This window comes from Thermobia domestica, chromosome 1 (assembly GCF_964235325.1).
Source record: "Thermobia domestica chromosome 1, izTheDome1.hap1.1, whole genome shotgun sequence".
Lineage (NCBI taxonomy): Eukaryota > Metazoa > Arthropoda > Insecta > Zygentoma > Lepismatidae > Thermobia > Thermobia domestica.
Window position 1 is genome coordinate 135309745 of NC_137454.1, and position 23400 is coordinate 135333144.

Genomic DNA, 23400 nt, shown 5'->3' on the forward strand with positions numbered 1-23400 from the left:
CGTCGTTCTCCGCCCATTATAACTAAGATTGTCCTTGCCTTTCTTTTCCACTAGAGGAATATCGGAATCGAACTTTCTGTATTGCCACGGCCGTTTGACTTTCCACATCTTTGCGCACTAATCCGCTATCTGTGCATTAGACAACTGCACGTCATAAAATAATGTCATGTCACGTCAATTCTCGTTCAAGCTTCGTGAGACGAAGGAACTCACGAAATACAAACACTCCGGACCCGTAAGTGAGAGGTGAGGAGACTCGCAGAGAAAAAGCCCTGGACATGATATGCAAGAAGACACAGAAGGAAAAGAATCGAACCAATATCGTCCTGACGACTATTGAACAAAACCAACGTTTGTACACATTGTTCTAAAAACTGCATTGTTGGACAATTTTATTTTGAATTTCAGTTGATTCATTTTTGCATCAAATCATTGCCTGCAGTAAAATAGAAGATACCATTTAACACGAATTTTACCTACTTTTTCTTATCACAGAGACACCAGCTCTTATAAAAACACATTTCAGGTAATTTCGTTTCGTAGATACAATTTGCAAAAACTAAGGTTCTCATTTAAAATTTCACAGTTCGTTCCCGCTTCACCCACTTACGGAGTGAGGTTGCAGCAATAATATTCTAGGAATAAGATTTCCTCCTTTGCATTATGGCACTACTACTCTAATCATATTTTCCTCTGTTGCAACATTCTCGAGGCGTGGAACAATAAATACCCTCTGTGATTTCCTATTCGAATTTTTGTTCTGTTCGTTTATCTTTAACTGTTTTCATTCTATGGGCACTGGACGTTTTCAAGATTTATCGAACGAGGTATCATTCGCCCCATATTTCCATTTAAAATTTTGAAGTTGGGCCTTGGGGGCACCGCGACAATACCATTGGATGTGTCCCATGGCATTTCCTATTTGACTTTTTATTCGATTATTTATTTCAGCCGTTTTCATGTTAGTAACACTGGAGTTTTATCTAATACAGGCAATATGTCTTGGTGGTCAGTTTAAATATGGTGACCGATATGAAAAATCTTTGGCCACAATGTTTTTTAGTTTTTAAAGAGCTATCGAACGAGGTATCACTTAACCCATTTTTCCATTGATAATTTTGAAGATGGGCCCTGGGCTCCCATGAAAGGCAGACCTGGGTTCACCGCGATATCATTTGACGTGCCCCATGCCATTTTCATGTTTCACTTTTTGTTCTGTTCATTTATCTCCAACCATTTTCATATTGGTGGTACTGGACGTTTTGTCTGATATCTTGGTGGCTGGTTTGAATACGGCGACCGATATTCATACATAAAAAATATTTTGCCACAACTCTGTTAAGTGTTTGAAGCTGTATCAAACGAGGTATCACTTGACCCATGTTTCCATTTAAAATTTTAAAGTTGGGCCCTGTGTCCCCAAAGATAGGCGGCCCTGGGGGCACCATGACAACACCATTCGATGTGCCCCGTGGCATTTTCTATTTGAGTTTTTGTTTGGTTCATTTATGTTTAACCGTTTTCGAGATATTTCCGTGGAAAGATTAAAATGGGTCACCCTGTATAGAAATTGATAATTAGCATTGTTCTTGAAACGTGAAAATGACATAAAATTCATTCATTCGTATGATCCGCGAACTTAGAAGCATATAACCATACTTAGTTTGCAAGATTTCTCTGGAGCTATGTCTTACATGAAATGTTAAATCGATTATTCCTTGCGATATTGCATACAACAATATTTGTAACAACAGGCCTTGTCTTCCTGAAATATTTTGTTTTGTTACCTGAACAGCTGTCTTCTATCATTGTTTCTCATAAATATGTTTCAGTTTATTTTATTCACTTATCCATTCTGGTTTACTAAACGATCCCCATCAGGACGTCGCGGTCGGAAAGAGGGATTGCCGCCGTCGACGGTGGCGGGCCGCCGGAGGCAACCGGCACCCGTCCGCGGCGGCACGGCGATCTACTTGTTCAAAGTTGCCGACCTTTTGCCGAGGCGGCAAGCGGTCGAAAATCGTCAAGTAAAATTCCCTTTGCCGACTGTTGCCGACCGTCAGAGCCGGCAAAACAATCGGAAAGGCCTCTTTCCGACCCTCTGCCGACTCCTTATGCCGGCCTCTTTTCGACGGCGGCGCCGGCGCATTTACTGCGCCTTTACGGTTGTTTGCCGACTGCTCGGCAAGACAACTTTCCGACGGCGGTGCCGGCGCATTTAATGCTCATTTCCGGCTGTTTGCCGACCGCTCGCCAAGGCAACTATTCGTCGCGGTCGAAAATCGCGCTGAAAGATGCCGGCGTCCGGCGCCGGCAATCCGACCGCGGCATCTGGTCGGCATGGACAAATTGTCCGACTATAGGCGGCAGAATCCTGATGGGGATTGGACGCAGGTTATGCAGTTATATATGTACAGTACGTTCGTTCATAATTGGAGTGATCAAGAGCTGAGCTGTATCATCAAAAATTAATGCGAAGGCGCATAACTGTGAGTAGCGGTAAGGATTAACTTTATTTGAAGATCCAAAGGATATCAACAGATTCAACATATAACCAATTACAGTTATGCAGTGTGTATTAACACAAGCACATTTAACGTGGAGAGACTGAAAGTAGTTCAAGTTCAAGGATACGCAAGCATAACATTTTATTGTTTGATTTCATATCAAAGAATTTCAGCCCTTCTCATGATGCAAGCTAATAATGGAACAAGTAACTGATTTCGAAAAAGAACCAATGATGGAACATCCACGGTTCCCTAGGGCCTCGGCCACGGCTGGAATTCAGATGGGTCTATTTATTGGATATTAAACTTCCGGAGCTTCATTAAACAAGTTTACGCAAGTCTTCGATTGTAACACAAGGCAAAATATGGAACAAAAAATACATAGATTATGCCAGTTATCGCAAACTGAAATACAAACTTTTTGGTTGCGTAAACACAAACATTTAAATAAGGACTCTGGTCCTCACACGCGTGAAATATCCGGGCGAAGCAGGATGTCCCTTACAATATAAACTTTTCTCTCGAAAATAGTCAGCATTGATTTTTTTTTATTTATTTATTTATTTATTAATGAATACTTCTCTGGTCATCCACATTTCGTCGTGTCGATATGACAATCGTCTGTAATTACTGAATATGCAGAGTTGTTGAGTAAGTGCAACAATGTTAGCTTTTAATGTTTAAAAGTATGAAAGAACTCAGACTACTTTCCAAAATCCCGTAGACACGTACAGAGATGTATCGGAAGCAAAGTGAACTTAGAGATTTATTCTAGAACAATCTCTGGAAGAGAATGATATAAATGCAATATTGTTAATGATTAACTGAACCAAGTGCTGAATGTGAATAGGTTATTCATTTTATTTTCATATTTTAGTAATCGCTTGATACACATAAATTGTAAGTTATCATTTATGTTTTTCTTTACATCGCATTCTTCCAGATGGTATTTATCGTAGTGTAATGTTTATAAAGTCCGTGAAACCTTCGCTCTGTAAGAGCGAATCAAACAATTTAATTTTCCATTGCTGTGTTGCCGCATTGACAACATAATGCTGAAGAATTTATACATGCGTAGTAGCAGGAAAAAATGAAATCTTTCAGTTTAACGTCCCACGATTATACCATTTAGGCTAAAGGAGACGATGATTAAAGCAAGTGAATGATGATGTAATAATTGGTGGAATAAGAAAGTAGGGGAAAACGACAGTACCCCCGAGAAAACTCATGGACACGCTGTCCACCACAAACTTACTTGGCCGGGAATCGAATCAGGAACTCCACACACCAGAGATGAGCGATATACCACACTTTTATTGCAATTTAATGTCAGTACAATTCAATAAACAAAATGAGAAAGTTGAATACAAATTGGCAGGTACAGGAAAAGGTACATTATGTATGTATCACCCTAAAACAATTTACAAATAACCTCTTGCGCATGGCAAAAGGAATTTGTGTTAGCTGCATATAAAACATAGTATAGGAAGTATGAACGAGTTTCTGAGGTTCTACTAACAAATATAAAACAGTGTTACCAATCAACAACTTGATATTTAGTTCTCGGTGAAAAAGTAAAGTCAGGAAAAATAATTTAGTCTATTGAATTAGCCGTGAGAGTAGTGCGGCACATGTGGGCCATATAGCGACAAAACTGAGGCCACACCACTATTACTTCACCACATTCTGTATGACGAGTTGAATAGTGTCCTTTATACACTTTATAGTACAAGAAGCACAAAGATCAGTCACTTAACCTAAATGAATGTCGTCGGGCTACAGTATAAACAATTTGATGCACCACAATAAACCCCACAGACCACTGTGCCACCGTTCCCCCATCGTAGTAGCAGAAATGATGAAATCTTTCTTTAAGATGAGATGATAACTCATTTTCTTTGTATTTTTAGATAAATGTATGTACTCGAACGCATGATACTCATTAATCATTTCTTGAACACATTTCTCATAAATATATGTAAGCGGTATTTCATTTTACCTTTCGATTCATGACCACACGTTCGAACTGTTTACTTAACATGAATTGTATACAAGATCAGATTTTTTTTCCAAATTTTTAGTCCACATACGTAAAAACTTAAATTGGCTTAAAAATTTTGCTGTACAATAAAAACACATACCTATCTTTCTTGTCGAACCTCTATTCCCTGATACAGAATTGTATGATTAAACAAACTTTCCATTAACTCTTAAATGCATTTCTTATTAGCCCACTAGTCGAAGTATTTAATCATGATTGATAAAACAATATAAATATTTTAAAAAATCAGTATGATTTTTTTTTTTTTTTTTTTTTTTTTTTTTTTTTTTTTTTAGATTTTATCTATGTGCAGGGCCGTCGCGTGGCGATTGCTCCGGGCACCGGGACGACAAATCAACAAAATTCAAGGAATTCAGACTATGTTGGTAAATTATTTTTTAAAAATAACGTTCATTCAGATATTTTAATAATGATCAGGCCACGGTTAAGTAAAATTACCGGTGATGTAAAACATCGTCTAGGATTATTCAACTGGAACTCTCCGCAGCCCTTTGTGGGAAGAGTGACCAAGATCTGCTAGCACTTACTTCTTATCCGTATGATAGTTTGGTACAAACTGAAGAAACTTCAGTAAAATTCCATAACATTTCTTTAATCTTATTCCGTCCAAGAAATGCTCAAGTAATACCACAATAACTGCAATAGTATACTACAATTATCTGCTTATTTTGACACCACTTGATAATAACTGGTTAGCATCACAAATGCAAGTTTCCAATCAATAACAAAATAAATATATTTTTAGTTCTTCAATTCTGTACTAACCTCATACATCAACTTGTTTATTAACTATCAGGGAAGTAGCTATGTAGGGAACTAAAGGATCCCTCCCCACTAAAATGGAAAAAGAAATCTTAAAATTCAAATTTAGGCTCTCCTATATTGGTTTAAACTTTTAAAAAAAGTTTTTAAAAAAGGCATTACAATACAATTTTAAAACTTATTTTTTACAAAAAGTTGCGAGGAATACTGTCAGACCTCGTGTACTCGGGGGGGGGGGTAATATTTGTATCCTTATTTGTATATTGTATGCTATTACTATATTGATGTGTATCAAGTTGAAAATAAACAAGAATGGTACAAACTAAATACAACTTTCTTATAAGGCTGTCTATAATCTTTTTGACTAGAAATGTTACAGTTTCGGAAGTATATCACTTCCTTCTTCAGACTACTGCTCCAACTGAAATCATAAATAACATTCCCTACATATACATACATATATAAAGGTGTATGTAGGAGAAACCAGGAAGAGAATGCAAGAACGTTTTAAACAACATAAAGATGATGTAAGATTGAAGAGAGAGACTAATGCCATTTACAAGCACGTCGATGAAACAGGCCACGAAATGAACTGGAAGGAGCGAAAATATTGAAATATGAAGGGGACACAACTGGTTAGAAAGTGGAAAGAAGTGAAGAGGATAAAAGAATTTTACGATAAAGCTATGAACTGGAATTGTGGTTTGAATATTAATGAAGAGTGGTAGGACATTTTGAAAAGAGAAGAAAGAAGAAAGGTAGAATATACGGACAATATAGGATTAAATTTATTTATGTTTTTTCAATATTCAGGTAGAAAATTTCAATATTTAGGTAGTTAATTAGTATTTATTTTAGTTAATATATGTTAAAAGTTGAGTTGATTTTAGTTTAGCGTCCCTTTCAGCAGCGAGGCTATATGAGACGTGGACCTACTGATTAACGTGGAATCCGAACCACATGAGCTCCCGCCGGGAATCGAACCCGGGTCTCCCACATATGTTAAAAGAAATGTAAAGATTTGTTAACAATGTATTATGTCTGTTAAGAATTTAAAATTGTCACAACAATGGACATATATATTGAATTTTAATGAAAAATGATTCCTGATTGGTAGAGATAACAAATGATGTAATGTTATTTATGATTTCACTTGGAGTAGTAGTCTGAAGAAGGAAGTGATATACTTCCGAAACTGTAACATTTCTAGTTCATTTATAATAAAGATTATAGACAGCCTTGTAAGAAAGTTGTATTTAGTTTGTGTTTAAGATGGACACAAGGCCTTTTTATCATAATAAGAATGGTACCCGATTTCAATAATAATTAAAAACCTGTTTTCATTAACTTTTATGTTTAAACTTCAAAAGCTATTCACTTTAAAACACTGACATAATACCAACTTCTTTTACCTTACATTATGATCTTACATTCCATATTTAAATCTAGGAGTACAGAGTAAACTCTGATTGTTTTTCATAACACACTGGGGAGAGGGCGTCTGGAATTCTCGTTCCAGGCACTTACAGTCCACGCGACGGCACTGTCTATGTGTCATCTAAATTCTTTTGAATGTTACTACTAAGTTTAGCAATCTGATCAACATTATTCATATATATATCTTAAAAGGAGTATATGCTGTGGAACGACTCGAGAATTATTAACTTTGGGATCTGAAAGTAAGCCTATTTAGTAGCATTTGATAGTGATATTACACAATTTAAGAAAACAGTAAATAATGTACTCATAAGTATCTAAATCCGTACACGGGCGGGGAAGGAGGTCAAAACTTCCTGCCCCCATAAAAACTCTCTACAGTAGATGAAACGGCAATTAAGTAGTTTCCAAGTCTTTTTTCCCCCCTTTCTCTCTCAAGGTAAATCATTTCCAGGGTTTTTTTCTTCTGTACTTTACATCCCTATTTTAAATTTGTGTAATTAAAAGCATTAATCACCAGTCTTAACACTTCTAGCTCTTAAATTGTCAGTCATAATCACAATAACGGTAAAAGAGCAACACTGCAGTCTTCATAGAGGTTCTTAACACTATTTCCTTCAGAGTAAATAAGTTTTTACAATCTCATTTTCATCATTTTCACCGAACTATTCACTTTTTAACTAAGTTTATATTATGACCCCGCACGACCACACAGATTCGTTAATCGTTGTACAAGTTCAAATCAGCCACACATTGAATGATTCAAATCACAACATATTTTAATATTGCGAACAGACACGTGTTTGGCAAGAATGTATATCTAAAAATTGTAACAGTTTCGACACTAAATGGTCATTCGAATATTTTTAACAACCACTCAACTTGCTTCACTTTTTAAATTTATCGTAGTAGTGAAAGTTGTCTTCTATTAACCAATCTTCTTTAATTAAATCGGAAGCTTTTTCAGCAATCATAATCGTGGGAGCATTGATATTTCCACTAACAATCATTGGCATAATAGAGGCATCCACTACTCGAAGTCCATCTATTCCATACACTCGCAATCGGGGATCAACTACAGCACCAGGGTCCGATGATGGACCCATCTTGCACGTTCCTGATGGATGATATATCGTCATAGAATAATGTCGCATTGCACATTCCCAGTAATCGTCAGACAAAAATATGAAATTTCTACATCCTGGAATGATATTTGGGTTTATTCTTGCTCCGTATTGATGTAGTGCCATTGTTTGACTCAGTCTGAGAACAAATTTCGCTGCATCTATTAATGTCTCAACATCTCTTGGTGTGGTGAAATAATTTGGATAAATTAAAGGATGATCATATGGATTTTTGCTTCGCAGTTTGATCATTCCTTTACTTTCTGGTCGAAGAAGCATCATTGTAACAGTATAAGAATTTTTGTAGATTATTGGTTCATATACAGCTGAATAATAATCATCTCTCAAGCCAACATTTCTTCTGTTGAAAACTCCCCCGTCAGTATTTTCACCAAGTGAAGAAAATATCAATTCGACATCAGGAAAGTCGTCGCTTGCATTCGCAAATCTTGTGTTGATGAATGCAAGACATTCACCTTCCGGACGTGCTAATGCAGGACCTTCATTTTTAAAGATAAAATTAGCAATGGTTTTCAAATTTCCAAATCTTGGTGCGATAAATCCAGCTGGCTTATCTATTAAGAAAACAGTACCCCCTAGCGCTACATGGTCCATTAAGTTATAACCAACTGGAAGATTTTGGATTACAGGAATATTCAGTTCCAAAAGATGTTGTTTCGGCCCCACTCCTGAAAGCATCAATATCATTGGCGATTGTATTGCTCCCATACTAATAATAACTTCTTTTCTGGACTTTACAATTCTTTTCTTGCCATTCTTAGTAAAGACTACTCCATATGCTACTCTTGTAACAGGATCTATCAATATTTTCTCAGCATATGTGTGCATACTAATGTGAAGGTTTGGCCTGTCTTTAATTGGACGCAAAAATGCTTTAGCTGTGCTTAAACGCAAACCATGACGTACAGTTCCATGTGTTACAGTAAACCCAGTCTGCTGAGGACCATTTATATCTAAAACAGGGTACCCCATCTCTTTCCCAGCTTCTAAAAATGCATGAGTTAACTCTGTATGATAATAAAAATGATCTACAGTTAAGTATCCACCTCTTCCGTGATAAGGTGAATTTTGGTATTCAGGTATAAGAAAGTCTTCGGACTTTATAAAGTACGGAAGTACATCTTCGTAGCTCCAACCAGGATTTCCCATGGATTCCCACAGGTCATAATCCTTTCTGTTCCCACGGACGTACATCATCATGTTTAGAACACTACTGCCGCCTAGAACTTTTCCTCGAGGCCAGTTACACTGCCCACGAACCATTGCGAGACAAGCTGTTCCTTGTGGCACTGTCTTGAATTTCCAATCCAAATGCGACAACGGAAGCGACATTGCCGCCATTGGAACGTCTGCGATCGGAATCTCATCTCCACCTGCCTCTATCAATAGCACTGTCCAATGTTTTACTTCACTAAGCCTGTTTGCTACGACAGCACCAGCGGATCCTGCGCCAACAACAATAAAATCATATTCCTGTTGCACAAAACCACAATCTCGAACACGATTTTCTCGATCTATAATATCTGGCCTAAATATATAGATCATGAGTTCTATAAGGAAGAGGAAACCAAACGCCGGAACATAACTTAGTGCTATTCTTCCTATGGTATAAATTGTCAACAGTTGCGGGGGTATTAATGCCTTCCAAGGAATTTGAATCCTCAACATGGTTACCTGAAATAAAAGAAAATACAATAAGATTTTCGAAGAGGTGAGATGGGTCATAGAAGAAAAAATGTATGTATATTCCTACATCAAATAGATCTAGCAAAAGTCTGTTTCAAAATTCGTTGGTATCTATAAAGATAGCCAAGAAAGTTCTGTCGCTTTTTGTGGAGGTCTGTGTTCAATTAGCCTTCTCACCGTGAGTTGAATGCGAATGGAGATAAGGCAAAAGCCAGTTGTTGGTGTGGATATATCCAACATATTACCTGGTTGTGGCACTTCAGTTACACCGTGAACTTGCGTAAGGATAAAGGGAACATGGGACCACTACAGAGCGTCATAAGGGCCTGTATGCTGTACGAGCTCAAACTGGGGTCAAACGCCGCTGCAGCGGGGCGGAAGATATACAGGCCTTTGGTGAGGGTGTGAATACGCGGACAGTGCAGCGGTGATTTAGCAAGTTTAAGGACAGTGACGAAACACTCGAAGACGCACCACATGCCGGAAGACCAACACATGTACAAAATGAAGATCTTGCACTGTTCGCAGCAATTAAGGCGGACATTGGCCAGACATCTGAGGAACTGAGACTATAATTTAGTGTGAGTGGAGATTTGACTTCTGACCAGAAATCAACGCGAGCAGACAGCTGTGTTTCTTTGCTGTCTCGTTTGAGGAAGGAGCCATTTCTGGGCAGGGTGTCGACATGTGATGAGAAGTGGGTACTGTACGAAGCTCCACGGCGCCGTCATCATTGGTTAACATCTCATGAACCGGTTCCAAAACAGCCGAAACCAGCACTGCACCAGAAGAAGGTCCTCCTGTGTGTTTGATGGTCTGCTCGCTGCATCGTGCATCGGGAACTGCTGCCAGCTGGTCAGAGCATCAATGCAACTGTGTACTGTCAGCAGTTGAGCCATGTTCAAGAAAATTCAAAACTCTGGAGCCAGTACTTCTGAATCGCAAATGGGTCCTCCTGTTACAGGACAACGCTAAGCCCCACGTGGCTAGGATGACCCGGGACACCATTCTACGCTTTGAATGGGAAACACTATTGCATCCGCCATTCTCCCCGGACATTGGATGGACCGATTATAATCTGTTCCATTCCTTGGACAATCACCTTAGAGGACGCCAGTTCAAATCCTTAGTAGTAGTAGCATTCCCCAAGTAAAAATTTCTGGCATACTTACTGCTTTTGGGGGTAAAAATGTTTGCCCCAGAGGCCCCCTCAGGGTCCCGGACGGGGTCCAACTCAAAAATTTCAAATAGCAAGAGGGTGTAGCACATTGTTTGAATGCTGTTGTGAAATAAAAGAAAACGGAGCAACTCTCGACTCTCTACGACAACCCTGTGCAAACTGACAGCGTCTCAAAATGTAAACAAAAACTTGAAAAGTCCATGGCTACCCTTATAAATTAGAAACGGTGGAACAAATGTGAAAACAGGAAAAGACGTGTGGCATTATTTTCAAATTACAACGATTTAAGTCAAATCGTCTTGTCCCAGGGTCCTAGGTGGGCTCCAACTCAAAAGTCCCAAATGGCAAGAGGGGTTAAGTAGCACATCGTTTGAAAGCTTTTGTTAAATGAAAGATGGAACAAGTCTCGACTCTACGAGAACCCTGTGCAAAATGGCGGCGGGTCAAAATGTAAACAAAGCTTAATTGAGTCCAAGATGGCTGCTTAAAACCAGTGTTGGGTAAGTTACTTGTAAAAGTGTAACGCGTTACAAGTTACTTTACTTTCTCTTAAAATGTAACGCGTTACTAACGCGTTACTTGCCTCCAAAAAGTAACTGTTACTTTACTTCGAAAGTAACGCGTTACTTTTAGGTTCGAAACTTTGAATATGTGAAAAAATCTTATTACTTCAATTTTCCGTACTACTATTACTACCGCTATTATTATTATTATTATTATTATTATTATTATTATTATTATTATTATTATTATTATTATTATTATTATTATTATTATTATTATTACAACACTGTGTATAAACATGAAAGATAGGCGGTTTGTATTTGAATACTAAAAAACTAGTTGATTGCCACCAGAGTTGGCGTGGGTCAATGAAAACTTGACCCACGACCCACTGGCCCACCACCCACCATGACCCACGACTCACTGACCTACCACCCACCATGACCCACTCTGACCCACGACCCACCATGACCCACCACCCACCGTGACCCACTCTGACCCACCACCCACCGTGACCCACTCTGACCCACCACCCACCGTGACCCACCATGAACCACTCTCATCCACTTTGACCTACTCTGACTCACCAAAATCCATCGTCATCAACTCTGAACACGATCCACAGCCTCTTCTGAACTGACAAAAGAGTTTACACTTGTAATAAAACAAGATTGTGAAATTGTCACTAATCGGAGTTTGAATTTCTAATCAATCGCTCATGCACCACTCTGTTACAATAACGGTAAATCTGACCTTTACGATATAAAATGGTAAAGTGTTTGTCAGTGAGGAAATTGAAACAGTTCGAGGTGGGGGGAAATTAGTGTGTGCCTAAAATATACTTGTATTAAGAGAGTATTCTTGCAAGTGTTAATTTCTGAACGCATTCCACAAGAAACTTCTATTCGCAGGAAAATACCCCTGTACCATATGGAAAAGGTTATGGTTTCTCAGTTCACAGTATTTTTCTCACAAAGGACTTGAAAAATCAATTGTTCATAGGGTATAAATGTGCTCGGGTACCCTATGTGAGAGCATTTCTATAAAGTATGCTCATAATTGTAATTTGTGTAATCACTAAAACACCACGTTAAATTTAAGTTACAAATATGCATAATTGCAATTATTAGGAATATTTATTCAAAGTAGTTTTCCTAAAGCAAAGAAGAGACTTACTAAAAATTAGGTACAAAGTTGAATAACACAAATAAGTCATTAGTAATACAAGTATACATTTTCCGTAACTCGTAATTTTCCACCTTAAAACAAATCTGAAATCGCATTTATTTCCTGTTGGTAACTTTTTGGCGGTAAATCATCCGCAGTGGAATGATGTTCATCCTTCAGCCAAGATATAACTAGCTCGTCTACTTTGAGCATGTCTAGCAGTGGGCCATTAACATTGATGAGCAACAAATTAGACAATGTTTGAGCACTTAGTCGATTTCTAATATCAGTCATCTGTAAATTCTTAAGGGGAAATCCCCATTCCCACTCTGTCGTGGAAATTGATAATACTTCTACCCGATTTCTGCAACTTCTCATCGACAATCTACTTGTTAGACTTAAGTCTGATAACGATTTTTCTTGGTCAGGTTTGAAATACTCAGCAAGAGTATCATCTCTCTATCACCATACAACATCTTTTCCATATCGACCATGTCAGTTGGCAATGCCGACCCATGTAGAACAGAAACTTCATCTACCACGCTTTGATAGGGAATCTTGTGAATAAATTATCAATTAAAGCCTGATAAACTGATGATTTCTTATTTGTTTATAAATTTAATTTTTGTAATTACACATGAAGGTTTGATGCCATTACCAAGTTCCCTCCCCCGTCTAGAAAGCGAAAGGCAACGAGGTTCCTGGAAAGTGTTCAGAGGTGAATGGGAATTTCCCTCCTTCTTCAACTTCAATTACCACACTGCTGTTTGCCATGTGCCAAATTACGATGAATTTCAATTAAATTATCATAGTATAATTATTTCCTTATTGAATTATCAATACTTTTCAGTGGAAAAAAGGATGAAATTTCAAAGTTCCAAATCAAAGTAAGTAGACCAACGTAAAGGGTAAAAAGTATAAAATTTTCCATACAATTATGCGTACAATCCAAACTTCAAATTTCCGTGTAAATAAGGTTACAGTACAAATTTTATGCCTATTTTTCTAACAAATTTTATGGGTTGATTGCCCTGTACTGTAAGCGCTCCATATAATAAACATAAGTTTCAGCAATTATTACAGCAGAAAGCAATGGATATATGAAGCCAAGCACTGTATTTTTTGTTTCTGATTTTTTTTTCTTAAATAACATCGATCGTTTTCGATCATTTTTACAAACCAACTCACTACCAATTTTCCATATATAGAAAGTGCCCCCCCCCCCCACATGAAGGAGAATTTAAAAAATGCTAGGACACATTCTGTTTATTTTCAATAAATACTTAATACACTGAATTTCAGCTCCGTAAGTTTAACGGCTTGCGAGATACTCATTTTTTTTTTTCGCAAAAATTCGGATACTCACTACCTCCTTAGGATATTATGCATTATAATAAAAGCAATATAACATCCCAATTTGGATTAGGGCCTAACTATATACCAAAAGTAATTTCATTTGACTTTGCAATTTGACCGTGATGATAAGGCACACATAGTTACATTCAATTTTTTATATAATAATTTATATATTACAGTGATTCAAAAATGTATTTTTTCCAGTAGGTAGCTCTAAAAACTCACAGGTCTCGAAAGCCAAGTTGTAGTGTAAGTCCTATTGCTATTATTACTATTAAAAATATCAATATCCAAAAGTGCCTGAAGTTCTTTTTTCACTTGGTTAGATATACTCACCTCAGGTAAGTAGACAGAAACAAGTTGAAAAGGAAGGGAAATGAAGGTCTTGAAAGTAAAACGGAGACACATTTCCCAGTCTTCAGAAGATACAGTCTACAATGCAGTGAGCAGAGAAGATCGGTAGATCATACTGAGTCGGTGGGTCGCAGTGGGTCACGGCGGGTGGTGGGTCACAATGGGTTACATGCTTTTGACCCACGACCCACTGACCCACTCAGAAAACTTGACCCACTTGATCCACTGACCCACCGACCCACTGACCCACTCCATCTCTGTTGCCAACCTCGGTAGTCGTGAAGTCTAGGAGTCAAGGACATTGTTCACGAATTTCTGAATTTGGATTGAGAGTTTAGGTTGAGTATTCGGGCACGAGCCAAACATTGTTAAAAGTTATAGGCCAATAAAACTGCTCGGCCCGGGTTTAGAATTATCAACGACTCGAGCAGCTCGGCTCATTCACTATCGACCCGAACCTGGAAGTGAGTCGAGTCAATAGCTTACCCAAACGAGTCAGCTAGAGCCCTCGGCTCAGTTGAGCCGAACCAAGCAGATGGCTCATCCCAACCAAGCCAGCTCGAGCCGATGGTTCACCCCAAGCGAGTCCACTCGAGCCACCGGCTCAGTTGAGCCGAGCCAAGCTGAGCTTGTTATAAAACATCTCTTGTGGTCTCGCTATCGAGGCGAGACGAGATGCGAGCAGTGTCCCCTTTTCATAAGCAACACTAAAAAAATGAAATCTTTAGTTTTACGTCCCACGATTATGCCGGTTAGGCTAAAGGAGACGGTGATGAGGAGAAAGCAACACTAAAAGTATTCCATATTACTGCTTAGCTTACATTTTTCATGGCTTTCGCTTTCCAATGTAATCAGACTATGATTTCAAAACGAGTTAAAACAAGCTGAACGAGCGAGCCCTTTATCAAACTCGACTCCACTCGAAACTCGACGTGGGGCCACGGTGGCTCAGTAGTAGAGCGTTCACCTCTGGTGCTAGGGGTCTCGGGTTCAAACCCTGCTCCCGCCAAGTGAACTTTGTGGTGGACAAACACAGTGTGCGTGGGTTTTCTCGGGGTTCTCCCGTTTCCTCCCACTTTCTTCATTCCACCATTTCATTCATTATTCATCATCACCGTCTCCTTTAGTCTAACCGGCATAAACGTGGGACGTAAAACTCAAAAATTTCATTTCATTTCATTTCATTTTCGAAACTCGACGCCAAAAACAGTGAATCGGCTTGGAACTCGACTCGAGAATATTATCTTTGATTCGACTCGAAACTCGACTTGAATTCAAGTTGAGTTTTAGCTTGACTCGTGCCCATCCCTATCCGTTAGAAAAAAAGTGTCTGTTTATTATTCTGCTAAACTAATTATATAATAATAACAATGTTGTTATGTAAAATTTACAATACAGAATATAGAGAAGCATTACACTACAACTGAAAAATGAGAACACATGAACTGAGGGTGAATCAAAACTTGTCAGTAACTCTAATATCGATACATGCTTTTTAAAGCTAGTTGTTCCAAACTCTATAATCAACGGAACTTTAGGATATGCAAACTGATCTAAAAGAACTCTGATATTACATACCATCATCATTACATCAATAAAGTAGGCCTGCTCATCAGAACACAGTTTATTCATATTAACCCCTTACTGTATATCGTTAATTATGGCACCCTATAGTTGTTGATAAATATTTCCAGCCGGGGTACCACTTTACTTTTAAGTTCTGTCCACCATCATCTTCAGCTTTTAAGAAAAAGTATGCTTTCAAATGTTCGAACGATAAAATATTTTCTTCTCCATCTTTACAATAACAACACAAGTCCAAGTAAAATAGACTACCTGTGCCGTTGCACTTGTAGTTCACTCACTGAATGTATTGATTTAGAGCTCTCAAAGTCTACAACAAAATCTTCCAGATGTGTGCAATCAGTACATGTGATTTTCCTGAGGCTGTCCTCATTTTCCAAAAACAGCAGCAAGTGGTACTATAATCTTATTTGTTTCTTTGGTGTCGGTGACTGATTGTCGTTCACTGACATGATCCATGATCCATTGTTCCATTCTGAGAAATTCACTTACAGGAAAAAAAAAAATTGTTTCCGAAATAAAAATACACATATATTGTAGTTACTCACCCAAATGTAACGCGAAAAAAGTAACGCAAACTAGGCACGTTACTTAAAAATTTGTAACGCGTTACCGTTACAGTTACTTTTGAAAAATGTAACGCGTTACTAGGAAAAGTTACTTAAAAAGTAACGCGTTACTAGGAAAAGTTACTTAAAAAGTAACGCGTTACTTGAGTTACGTTACTTCCCAAGACTGCTTAAAACCTATGTCGAAAGGATAGGCATACCAAATTGTTCAAACTAGGAAAGCTAAATTTGGCATGAATGTTGATCAGCAGGTGATGAAAAAATACGAAGGGTCTTATGCAGAATAGTTTTGACGTACGATTAGCGTCATACTAAACGCCTGACTACTGTAGGAAACATATGTTAGTCAAACTCTTTAGTATGGCATTATTCACGTTTCAGAACGACTCTGCATTAGGCTCGAAGTGTTCAAAAACGCGACATCTTGGAGTCAATCCATTCTAAGTGATCAGGCATATGCTGCTCGACCATCTCCAAAAAATCTATTTTTTTCATAAATGTTTATACTATATTAGGGTACTTCAAAACAACAATTAATTATTTTTAAAAACATTTCGTAGCGACGCAACTTCTGCCGCCATTTTGCGTTTTCTCGATTTCAGGCGTTTACGTTGTTTTGAATATCTCAGCATGCTTGTCCTAGCAAATTGAAAATTGCTGGGCGTGTCCAACTTGTGCAGAGCTAAAGCTTTGTCCTTTTAACATTTTTGCCTAAAACCACTTGAAAGGGGTGAAATCAGGGCCTACAGTAGCAACATTTTTGAACGTTGAAGACATGTTTGGGAAGAGGAAGGAACTGGCGTAGAGGTCTGAATTTGTGTCTGCATGTAGTCCAGGGTTATACGTTTATACTCAAAAATTTGCAGACCTGTAGCTGCTTCCAAAAGCCTGAAAAAATATCGAAAAGTTGGGGAATTATGTCGATTTGCATATTTCACTGTCCAATATCTTCAATGGGCCTGGATAAAAAAAAAAGCATACCATAACACACAACAAAGTGCGTTTTGTGTTTTTGAGCAGAAGGGGGTCAAAGTATTAAGGAATTACGTCATCTCTAGGAGGTGTTTTGTTCACAAATTCAACTGTAAATTCGTTGTTGTGAAGTAAAATAAAGTAAGATGAATGGCTAGTCCAGTTAAGGCTCTCAAGTTCCTTTCTTTCCTCTAGTTCTGACTCACTGTCTTATCACCCACAGCAGCACTGGTGAAGAATATTGCTATCAGCAGAAGTCGAGGACGGTCAAAATGCATGCTTGGCAAAAATAGTTTGTAAGTACTCATTTCTCTCGCTGCTTGCTATTTCAATGATATTCAATTCTGTTTATTGTTGTTTTAACTGTCAATTCATGCAGGAGACTGTTGTCCTTTCGTTAAATTTACATTTCCCACCTAATCCATGTTTACAGTGAGTGAGTGTTCACTGACTGGGGACACAACAATGAGAACTTACTAGAGGAAAGAAAGGAGCTTAAGAACCTTGACTAGACTTGCCATTCATCCTACTTTATTTTGCTTCACAACAACGAATTTCCAGTTGAATTTGTGAACAAAACACCTCCTAGAGATGACGTAATTCCTTAATACTTTGACCCAGTGGCGTAGCACACTTTTGCGCCCCCCCCCCGCAAAGTATAGAAAAGGGGCCCTAGTTGTAAAGCCGACAGAAGTAAGGTTGAAGTTCTACTTCTTTAAATCTTTATTCATCGCAAGACTTCGGGGCCCTCTATACCTCGGGGCCCCCCCGCACTGCTTTGACCCCCTGCTACGCCACTGCTTTGACCCCCTTCTGCTCAAAAACACAAAACGCACTTTGTTGTGTGTTATGGTATACTAAGGGAGTAACTATTCCCAAAATTTCAGATTTTTTTATCCAGGCCCATTGAAGATATTGGACAGTGGAATATGCAAATCGACATAATTCCCGAAATTTTCGATATTTTTTCAGGCCTTTGGAAGCAGCTACAAGTCTGCAAATTTTTGAGTATAAACGTATGACCCTGGACTACATGCAGACACAAATTCAGGCCTCTACGTCAGTTCCTTCCTCTTCCCAAACATGTCTTCAATGTTCAAAAATGTTGCTACTGTATACCCTGATTTCACCCCTTTCAAGTGGTTTTAGGCAAAAATGTTAAACGGACAAAGTTTAGCTCTGCACAAGTTGGACACGCCCAGCAATTTTCAATTTGCTAGGACAAATACATGCTGAGACATTCAAAACAACGTAAACGCCTGAAATCGAGAAAACGCAAAATGGCGGCAGAAGCTGCGTCTCTACGAGATGTTTTAAAAAATAATTAATTGTGGTTTTGAAGTACCCTGATATAGTATAAACATTCATTAAAAAAAATAGATTTTTTTTTTAAAGGTCGAGCGGCAATTTTCTTTTTTCTCGGTCACTTGGCACGGATTGACCCTTTGGGATCAAAACGTCGTGCTATGTATCGAACGCATGTCCAGCTGAAACCACTGGAGTTTGAGAAGCGAAATGTGGTATTTAGGTTTATGGTCAATAGTAGATATCCGCAAAATATCAAAGACATATCATCTGTAATCCAATATGGCTGCCAGCGTGAAAAATGAGTTTGTATATAAATATGCTATCCCTTGAAATATTGTGACCAAACCAACAAAGTTTGATGCAGCTCGATGTACTGAAATGATTTACACGTGGTTTGGTACTGCTCGCCAATCTTGTAAATGAACGTGTTTATATATATATATATATATATATATATTTGGTATTGCTTGAAATGTGATCAAACCAACAAATGACATACAAATGTAATCATTACGAATACGTTACAATGGAGCCCCTAACCTGACTGGTGCAGCAAGTCCTTTATGTATGAACTACGTATGATAAAATTAGGGGGGAAAAACCCGAAGAGATTCAACTTTTTCTTAGCAGAATTAATAGGAAGTTAGAGTTGTGTGTTCATCCGGTATATTCATCCGGTGTGTTCATTCGGTATATTCACGTAAATGATATCAAGAGAACCGCGACGAACGTGCATTAGGAACAAAACATATGTGTTGTTACGAAATTAAATAATAGTTGAAATGAATGGAAATTCAATTGTTCTTTAGTCTTCCTATTGTTTTCGAATACATAATAGAGAAAAATAGATTTAGAATTGTACTGTTATGAATGACATAGGTTTTAAGCAGCCATCTTGGATTCAAGGCGGCCATAGACTTTTCAATTAAGTTTGCGTTTACACTTTGACCGACGCCATTTTGCACAGGATTATCGTAGAAAGTCGAGTATGCTCTTATTTTCTTTATTTAATAGCAGCTTTCAAAGGATGTGCTACTTAACCCCCTTTGCCATTTGAAACTTTTGAGTTGGACCCCATCTCGGACCCTGTGGGTGCCCTGGGACAAGACGTTTTAACGTAAATCGTTGTACTTTGAAAATAATGCCACACGTCTCTTCCTTGTCCCACCGTTTCCGATTTATAGGGGTGGCCATGGACTTTTCAATTAAGTTTTTGTTTACGTTTTGACTCGCTGTCATTTTACACAGGGTTGTCATAGAGAGACGGAGTTGCTCCATTTTTTTCATTTCACAACAGCATTCAAACGATTTGCTACTTAACCCCCTTGCCATTTGAAACTTTTGAGTTGGACCCCGCCTGGGACTCTGCGTGGGCCCCTTGGGAAAACATTTTTACCCCCAAAGTGTGCCCTTGAAAATGATGGGATATGTGTTCGCCGAGATTTCCATTTACCCAACCGTTTCCGAACAAATGACTCGGTTCAAACTATTCTGCCAGGTAATATTTTGTAGCTTCTAGATTACAAAATATGTTGTAATTTACTATATTCCTCCCGGTGGCACTATAACTTTGGGATTCGTCTAGTTATAACATATCAAATGCAAACACAATTTTCTCATTTGGATCTCAACGGAGCCACTTTGGGACCCTCCCTTGTAAGATTTTACTATAATTTTTCAATAAAGTTTGTAGCAAATTTTAAAAAAATATATTGACTACTTATTTTTATATATGTACACTCATGTCCAAAAGTATTGTCGCATGTCTATAAATATGTTGTTGTAGGAATATAATTTGATAACGAATTCGCCCGTTATTTCTTATAATGTTAGTATGTGTATAATCGGCAAAGACATGTATGTGACAAATTTCATGTCAAAAGAGCAGTAAATAAGAACAATAAAAGGAAAATAAAACTTTCTTGTCCATTTAGCAACATTTTATTTTACTCACTCTAATTTTTGTATTTATAATTCTTTTCCTATGAAATTTACCTCAAATATACATTTGCCGAGTATACACATAGTATTAGTATTAAAAGTACAATGCAAAATCATTATCAAATTATATTCTTACAAGAAGACAGTTATAGATATGCGACAATCATTTTGGACTTGAGTGTACATGGTGTCCTAGTCGCTACCGAGTCTAGAATTTCTTTAATAATGTATTTGACACTAATAAGGATATTGGAAAAGAAATTTGACGCAGACGGATCTTATTTTGTATGATATATGATGTTGTATGTTGGAATGAACATTATCTTCGTCCAAACAACACTGAATCCTGCACACCATATTAGAAGCGTTCTTACCACTACGTCCAGTGTCGCTAGCTGAATTGCTTCGTTAATGTTTGCTTTTACAGTGAACATGGTTTATTTATGTAAACTCTCTCTCTGTCTCAGACATTCCCGTAAAAAGTAGACAGGTGACGTTAGATCGGGCGAGCGCGTTGATTAAAGTCTTTTCAAAATGACGCGATCACCGAAAAAGAACTGAATTTCTACCATACTGGCGTGTGATGTGTGAAATGTCGGTTCATTTTGTTGGAAATATTTCTTGTCGTCCAGATAATTTACCGAAATGTTAAAGATGTCCATATATGCAAGCAGTCGTTCTTTCAGAAAAAGTGTTCCGGAGGGCACACTTAGCATTCCGGGGGACACTGCTGGTACTATTCTATTTATTGTTATATTATAGACGTATTATTTTGGTCTCCTCCCGAGAGGCACTCTCAGAGCTCCGGGGGGGGGGGGACAGTGCCCCCCAAAAAAACATGTCTGGAAGAAACACTGTATCCAAGTAGCTGTTGTAATTGTATTATGAAGGACATGGACCGAATCATGTGCTGCAGGAACATCTGACACCAAATAGCAATCTTCTGGGAATGGATAGAGTTCTTCACATATCATGTTAGGATTTTCACTTGGCTAAATAAGTACTTGAAACAATCGACAATATGCAACTTTTTTCTCCTTTTAGACTATTTTAATTCTTGGACCACAGACATACCATAGGCATAAAACTTCGCTTTTGTTCCCAGCGGGATGCAGACCTTCCACTGAAAGCTGATTCTTGTGAAAGTCGGACCAGTGATTCTTGGTTTATATTTATTTGAATTCTTTATTTTCTGGGTTGTTACCACAGATATTTTTGGATGCCTCATGCATTTTTGTCCAATGAAGTTCTCTTGGTTTCTAGTTTCTCGACAAGCTCCTAACGCTGGACTTACCCGGCGAATATCTCTCGAAACTCAAGGATTCGCTGTTAACACGAATATATCGATTCTGTTTTCCAACACCGACACATTTTTCATCCATATTGTCTGCACGCTTAGGCACACACCATGTTGTGTAGATACTATTAACTGAAAGACAAAAACAAAATGTGTCCAACAGTCTGATGGTAAGTCAAAGAGGATACACGTTGGTTGGCAGATCGCTACTCTTGTCGCAACAATCAGGAACCAATTTACACATATTTCATTTCTCACATAACAAATAAATACTCTTGTTAAAATTTTATTGCAATAGTTAGTGTAAATATTTATTAACTAAATGACGGATTCGGCAGTGAGTGGAACATCCTGTAGACAATGAGCTCTTGGTGATTTATGATTGGGATGCCTTGATAAGTTTGATGATGCGTTGACTATTGTTGATGTTCCTAACTATATCATGGTATCATGTAAAGTTAGAATGACCAGTGGAACTGGGTCACTCCATTTTTATCTCAAGTTTATTATTTGCAATTAGGTATAGTAGTCGTGCTCATAACTTTGCCAGCAAGCGACCTTTGAAAGAAATTGAAAGAAATAGTGGGAAAGAATATGATTTGAGGGAAAAGAGAGAATAACGTGGGTATAATTTCAAAGAACACACTAGATATACTCATTTGTTCGTTGTATTAGTACCAGAGTTGGCGTGGGTCAATGAAAACTTGACCCACGACCCACCACCCACCGTGACCCATTCTGACCCATGACCCATCATGACCCACCACCCACCATGACCCACTGTGACCCATCATGACCCACCACCCACCGTGACCCACTCTGACCCACCGTGACTCACCACCCACCATGTACCAATCTCATCCACTGTGACTTACTCTGACTCACCAAAATCCATCGTCATCAACTCTGAACCCGATTCAGGGCCTCTTCTGTACTAACTAAAGAGTTTACCCTTGAAATAAAACAAGACTGTGAAATTGTCACTAATCGGAGTTTGAATTTCTAGTCTATCGCTCAAGCAACACTCTGTTACAATAACGGTGGATCTTACCTTTACGATATAATATGGTAAACTGTTTGTCAGTGAGGAAATTGAAACAGTCCGAGGTGGGGGGAAATTAGTGTGTGTCTAAAATTACTTGTACTAAGAGAGTATTCTTGCAAGTGTTAATTTCTGAACGCATTCCAAAAGAAACTTCTATTCTCAGGAAAATACCACTGCACAATATGGAAAAGGTTATGGTTTCTCAGTTCACAGTATTTTTCTCACAAAAGACTTGAAAAATCAGTTGTTCATAGGGTATGAAGGTGCTTGGGTACCCTCTGTGAGAGCATCTCCATAAAGTATGCTCATAATTGTAATTTGTGTAATCACTAAAACACCACGTTAAGTTTAAGTTACAAATATGCATAATTGCAATTATTAGGAATATTTATTCAAAGTAGTTTACCTAAAGCAAAGAAGAGACTGATTAAAAATTAGGTATAAAGTTGAATAACACAAATAAGCCATTAGTAATACAAGTAAACATTTTCCGTAACTGGTAATTTTCCACCTTAACACAAATC

At 38.1% G+C, this 23400-nt stretch overlaps 1 pseudogene; it reads right to left on the minus strand.

The window, feature by feature from the left end:
- Nucleotides 1–7581: 7581 nt before the first annotated feature.
- On the minus strand, nucleotides 7582–9581 carry LOC145664627 (glucose dehydrogenase [FAD, quinone] pseudogene; annotated as a pseudogene).
- Between the last annotated feature and the right edge of the window lie 13819 nt (nucleotides 9582–23400).